The sequence below is a fragment of the Euprymna scolopes genome, chromosome 4 (assembly GCF_053919585.1).
Source record: "Euprymna scolopes isolate OS-2025 chromosome 4, ASM5391958v1, whole genome shotgun sequence".
NCBI classification, from domain to species: domain Eukaryota; kingdom Metazoa; phylum Mollusca; class Cephalopoda; order Sepiida; family Sepiolidae; genus Euprymna; species Euprymna scolopes.
This window is the reverse complement of record NC_136485.1, coordinates 129,989,522-129,996,465: the sequence shown is the minus strand read 5'-3', so window position 1 is coordinate 129,996,465 and position 6,944 is coordinate 129,989,522. Positions and strand designations below refer to the sequence as shown.

The following is a 6,944-nucleotide window of genomic DNA, read 5'->3' as shown; positions in this document are numbered from 1 at the left end:
AAACACACGTCACTTCTGGTTTGGCGATTGGCGCAAAAGCTAACGCGCCCCGTTTGAGTTTTAACTTTTTTTCCTCCTTCGCGGTATGGGGTCGAGCCTGCCTGCCTGCCTACTACAACTTTTGTGCGCTTGCTATTTTCCTTCTTTCTTTTTATTCCGAGAATACTTTTACACTCACCTCCACTTTCTTTTCCGGTTTCGCGTCACGGGGTCGAGCTTGCCTGCCTACAACATTTTGTTTTTTTTTGCTCAACACAGACCTCAAAATTACCTAAAAAATGCCGAGCACCCAGGCTAATCTATAATATAAATCTCACCTGTCTGTTTAAAGGTATGTATATATGTGTGTCTGCCTAAAACTTTCGACAGACGCGACGGATTGTCACGAGATCGGTATTATTTTGAATCGACGCTCTGGACGAGAAATATTAAATAATTGGCTAAAACCATTAATTCCTTCGCCCTCAACTACAGGGAGGGGTCGCTTTTTTCGCTGTATTTTTAATAGTCATCCCCTCTTTTAGATTGACTAGCCTTAATTTCACATTCGCCACTTTCCGTTTGGCGTTTAGCGCAACAGCAATGGCGGCACGTTTCTTTTTACGTTTCTTTCCTCCTACATGATACGTGTTCGAGCCTGCCTTTTTACTACCACCTTTATTTTTTGCTCAACACACATCTCCAAACACTCGGGCAAAGCCGGCAACTCAGACTAGTCTATAATATAAATCTAAACTCTTGGCTTTTAAGTATTATGAATGTATGTATATATGTATGTATGTATGTCTGCCTTAAACTCTCCATATAGCCGACGAATTTCTGACAGGTTCGAGCCTGGTTAATACTCCTTTTTTGTGCTCGTAATTTTCGTTTATTAATTAATTAATTACATTTTTTGATCAACTAACACACACCTCAACTTTCTTTTTCGCCTTCGCTTCACGGGTTCCAGTCTACCTGCCTACTAAAATATTTTTTTGTTTTTTTTTGCGCAACACACGCCTCCAAACACCCGGGCAACGCCGGCCTCCCAGGCTAGTCTATAATATACACCTGACCTGTCTGTCTTTATGTATATATATATATATATATATATATATATATATATATATACATATATATGTTTGTATTTCTTACAAAAACTTTCGCCAGAGGCGAGGGATTTTCACGAGATTGGTGTAATTTTTAAGCGCGAGACTTCGGTAGATATATAATGAAATATTGGCCCAAAACATTATTTCCCTCATCGTCAACTGGGCACATTTCTACAGGGATTGTTCGATGTTTTTTCGCCGATAATTTCGAAAGTCATCGCCCCTTTCTGATTGTCTAGCCTTTATTTAAACCTACGTCACTTCCGGTTTGGCGAGTGCCGCAACATATTAGCGTTTACTTCATACACACACACACACACCTACACACCTACACACCCACTTACATATATATATATATAATATATATATATATATATATATTTTTTTTTTGGAAAAAGAAATATATATTGTGTACTGAAAGTTGTTAGATTAGACAAGTCATTGGTACCGTCGGTTTCAAGCCCAATAGTTAGGACCGTTTAAGATATCGATATAAAACTCTCTTAAGCCAAAACCCTATAGGAGTATTGACTGAAGAGAGTTGGATATGGATATCTTAAATGATCCTAACTATCGGGCTTGAAACTCACGATAACAATGACTTATCTCATCTAACAACTTTCTGTACACAATATATATATATATATATATATATATATATATGTGTGTGTGTGTGTGTGGGTGTGTGTTTGTGTGTGTGGGTGTGTGTGTGTAGAAAATAAGAGATGTTTGGAACCATTAAATTTAAATTACATACAAATAAGGTAATAAAGTAAGAACATATAAAAAATACGGGAACTTGCAAAATTTGAGTGAGGTACTGCAATTCACAGAAAGAAATGCATGCAAAGTAAGATCGTGTATCAAGTATGAAGGACACTTGTTTTGTTTTGTTTTGCTTTTAACTCTCTTTTTCTCCTTAGCGGTAAGACTTCGATCCAGCCTGCCTACTACCACATTTTTTCTTGCTCAACACACACCTTCAACACTCAGGCAACGTCCGGCACGCATGCTAGTTTTTTTAAATTCAGATAGTTCTCTGTTTAGTCAAAAATACTATTATTTGTTTATATTCAGGATAATATACACGTAAAAGACATGCATACAAACGCGTTCATGCAATTTGATTTTGTGCATCGATGTGTAATCATCGAGTACTACACCCGCCTCGTTTTCAAAATAGGGGACTCCAAATCCAATAAATATCGATTTGTGAATTCTGGATTGTTCTATAAAATCATAAAACATGTTTTAGTTCTTTTTTATTTGCGGTATTATTCTTGCACATACAATAAATCCTCTCCACTGATACAACAAGAGACCTATTTGAACACGTATTTGAACGTGTTGTATGCACACAGGGATTCACACAAACAGCGGTCTTACAAACGCATATCAATTGTTCGTAAAACACTTACATGATACTAATTCATAAACAATAAAAACATAAAATTAAGAGTCATAAAAATAAACATTTTTAAGCGCTGCTATATCACCTACCTCTTTTAAAATATAGACAGGTTCTTTGGCGGTATATATAAGATTTAGGAGTTGTAAATTAAGTTTTTATGTCGAGGAGTAAATAATATGAGTAAATATGATAAACTTATTTTTTTTTATTTATTATTGATTCAATATGAGATTAACATTATCTTTAATTATTGAAAACATTTAAAAATGTTTGTTATGAATATATATATATATATATATATATATATATATATATATATATATATATATATATATATATATATATATATATATATATATATATATACTGAGGACCCAGGGAAACGGTGGTACCGGGATACATTTTTTTTTTTCATTTTACAATGTGTAATACGATATTTTCCAGGGCCCTGCTTACGGAATTTGACCCGCCTTGCGGTGTTATTTATAATGTTATTTGATTATATACATATGCATTACATACTGTACTGTATTATGTTGCTAATTTTTAATATGTACTGTATAAAATTTTGCATAGGCCCCCACCATACAGTGCTTTTACCTTCCGATCGAAACATCGGAAGTATTATTGTTCTATCCTATTTATTAAAATGTTTACAATTTGATAGTGATGATTACTCAGAAAAATGTTTTTCATAGGATTAGAGATACACACATTTTTAGTCGCGTGCAGTCCGACAGTCCGTTGGTCTGTCGGTCGGTCGGCCTGTCGGTCTGTCCGTAACACTTTTGTGCTTGGCCTTTTTGGTTAAGATCAAAAGTATGTTGTTAATAGATGCTGTTCTTAGCTTTTTAAGCTTTTCTTGCCCTACGGGCCTAGATCAAATTGTAGTATTTGTTTCGCGCAGATACTGCAAGCAAAGACCATATGTGGGAGTAACCCCACATATAAGACCTTGGTCAATGTAGGGGCACCCCTTCATACCAATTGCCACTATCCAGCTCCCATACTCCCCGGGGAGTTGGTCCCCATTTCCCCTTCACTCCTCACATTAAAAATCGGCCTTGTGCCTAATTTGCTCGGTGGGGGATCAATTAAATACCATTCCCACATATTAGACCTTGGTCGATGTATGGGTAACCCTTCATACCAATTGTCATTATCCAGCTCCCCTACACCCCGGGGAGTTGGTCTCCATTTTCCCTTCACTCCTCACATTAAAAATCGGCTTTGCCCCTAATTTCCTCGGTGGGGGAGAAAATAAATACAGCTTTTCTTGGTCTTTTGGCCAAGATCAAAGTGTAGTATCTGTTCTTAATACATGCGGTGCTTATGTTTGTAATTTTTCCATATAAAGTGGTGGTAAGTTTTCTTTATTAATTTAATGTAAAATGATCACCCACTTTACAACCAGTCAGTCTCCAAGTCATTCAATCATTCTCGAAATAATTCAAGTGGTTTTTGAATGATTCCTGTTTATTTTTAATCATTCAAGTCTATCTTAAGGCCATTCAATTCATCCTTAAGTTCATTAAAGTCATCCTAAGTCATTTACTATTTATTTATTTATTTATTTAAGCCATTTCAGCCCATTTCGGTCCTTTTTGTTTATCTTTATGAAATTCATGTCAATCCTACATTCACGCATTCATTCATTACACGAGAGCACGCGACTAATGGCTATCGGCCTTGTTTTCCATGGTGTGTTATGTAGAGACAAACGTTTTCTAATGAACCAATGTTTTCAAGTTAGATGAAAAGACACCTTGTTACTCTATTATTTTATTACATAAAAACGTAAAGAGTATATTCTTGTTTGTGATACGTGAAGCGCCGTGAGAATTTCAAAAATATAATAATGGGGTGCAACATTAAACAGTTTACGTACCATTGTGCAATGATTATTTAACTGTAGCGTCCTTTGTCAACTTTGGGCACTTATTACATTTAAAGATTTTATTTTGAATAAATTTAATGGCATAGCTACACATTTTACGCTGTGATCTGCATTAGTTTATGGGTTTTCTGTTTCCAACAGTAATTTTATGTTGATCTCGTATTTTCAGTTTAAAAAAATTACAAAATAAGATGTGTCTTGTTTTCTTTCTATAAAACTATTTTAACAATAGTTAATTAATAGCAAATGTGTTGGGGTTTGAGATTAATAGTGAGTTAATAGTAAATATATTTGGAGTTGAAAGCAATAGTAAATTAATAGCAAATACTTTTAGGTTAAAATTAATGATTAAGAAATAAGTTTGAATTAAAGAATAATAGTAAATTGATAGCAAATAATTTTGGGTTTGAGATTAATAGTGAATTAATCTATCTATTATATCTATTAAAGAATTAATCTATTTATTATATCTATAAAAGTTAAACGTGGATTCCATGAACAAAGCTTCTTTCTTAGAACTGCACGCCTGTGGAACTCTGTTCCACCTGCCTGCTTCCCACCTGACTACAACTTGGATGTCTTCAAGTCCAACGTTAACAAATTCCTAATAGCCCGCCCCCTTAAGTAAACACTTCATCAAATCTCCACACTAACGTAATGCACTTGCAACAACCCTTATCCCTGAGTGGCTTCAGGGCCTTGATAAGTAGTGACAACTGTGTAAAAAAAGTAACATTGCTTGTGTTTATATACATTTTCCTAAGAAACTACTCTGTCAATATTTTATCTACATATACGAGATTTAACAAAAGGGTAATTGCAATTTGGAAAAATATTTTTAATACATTTTTCACCAGAAACTTGGCTGCCAATTGGTCAAAATTAAACGATTTAAGCTTTGAAAACTATGTGTGTGTGCGTGTGTGTTCGATATGCGGACGATGTATTGATGCGTGCCGATAACATAGAGTTAATAGAATATTTAAGGGGTACATGTCAGAGTAATTCCGTCCTTGACATCTCATACGAACTAAGTGTTTATAATAAAATCTCGTTTTTAGACGTGCTCTTATACTCTAGTAGCGACGAATGTATCAGCTCTGTTTTCAAAAACACCTACATCCGTTCATTCCTGTATTTTAAATTTTAAAAGTGAATGCCAATATCGTCATAAACCCAATATAATTAAGAATCTTATACATCGTGAGAAGGTGATTTCCTCAAACAAAATGATATTCTTTAACGAATTAAAAAAATATAAAAAACAGTTTAAGGCAATAACCAATTCCCAAACTTTCTTGTACTTAAACAAATAAAAGTAGCCATTAGCAACTTTGATCAAACTAGTAAAATCCAACAAGAAAAATCTCAAACTATGACCGTAATCCGTTACAAAAGAACTCCACAACTGATGAAAGTGTTCGTAAAAATATAATCGGTTGATATTTGACTCCCAATAAAAAAAAAAATAAAATAAAATGTATTATATATTATAAAAAAACTGCAGACAACTAACCTGGTAATCAAAAACAAGATTTCGCACACAAAAGATTTGTTAGAAACCCAATGTAGTTTAACAATCTAACTGACAATTAGGAGAATGTAGCGCTAATAATACTAACTACATAGGCTATACTACAACCACATTGTCGCGAAGATTAACTCTCATCTCTAGTTCGATATAACAACATTTGGGAAAACATGACTGCCATCATTTTGAATTCAGAGCAATTATGGTAGAACACACTAAGGTTTTGCCAAGAGGGAAAAATGTTAACAGACAAAAGATACCCGAAGCATTATATATTAAAACAAAATACCTGAGATAATATTATCAGTTAAGATTAAAGTCGAAATATTTTAAAATGCTTACCAGATCTAAAATTTTTAGAATGTATACATTCACACACACATATACATAAAATAAATTAATATATTATTAAATATAAAAAATAAAATAAACACGTCCGGCAACCTAATTCATAATAAGCCATCACGTGACCGTGATAATATATATATATATATATATATATATATATATATATATATATATATATATATATATATATATATTAAGTAATGTGATTTATAATTTAAAAATTTTAAAAAATTTTAAAATTTAAAAATCAAAATTTAATTAAATTAAAAATCAGTTTCATAAGAAGGAACAACAACAAAGTCAATTATCTGTACGATCGTTTCGGAAATCCGTGCTTTTTATTTGTGGTATACATGAAGTCACGTAGAACAATTATATATAGTTTTTTTGTTAAGCACGGTCTCCTCATCAGCAAATTTAGGAGGAGTTCTATTGAATTGAAAAGACACCAAAAATAAACCTAGCATAAAAAGTAAGGCAGATGAATCTGAAAAATTGAAGTAAAAGGTTTGGATTTAAAATTTATAAGAAAATTAATAAGAAAATTGGTATAGGTTAGAGATAGAAATGAGTAGAAAAAATATATATTTTTTTGAATTTACATAATAAATTTGATTTAAAAATATATAGATATATAATTACCTTTTGGTTTTTCTTTTTTTG

General features: G+C 32.8%; 1 pseudogene; it reads left to right on the top strand.

The window, feature by feature from the left end:
- Positions 1 to 3,773: 3,773 nt before the first annotated feature.
- LOC145274859 (U2 spliceosomal RNA) lies at positions 3,774 to 3,921 on the top strand (annotated as a pseudogene).
- The last annotated feature ends 3,023 nt before the right edge of the window (positions 3,922 to 6,944 follow it).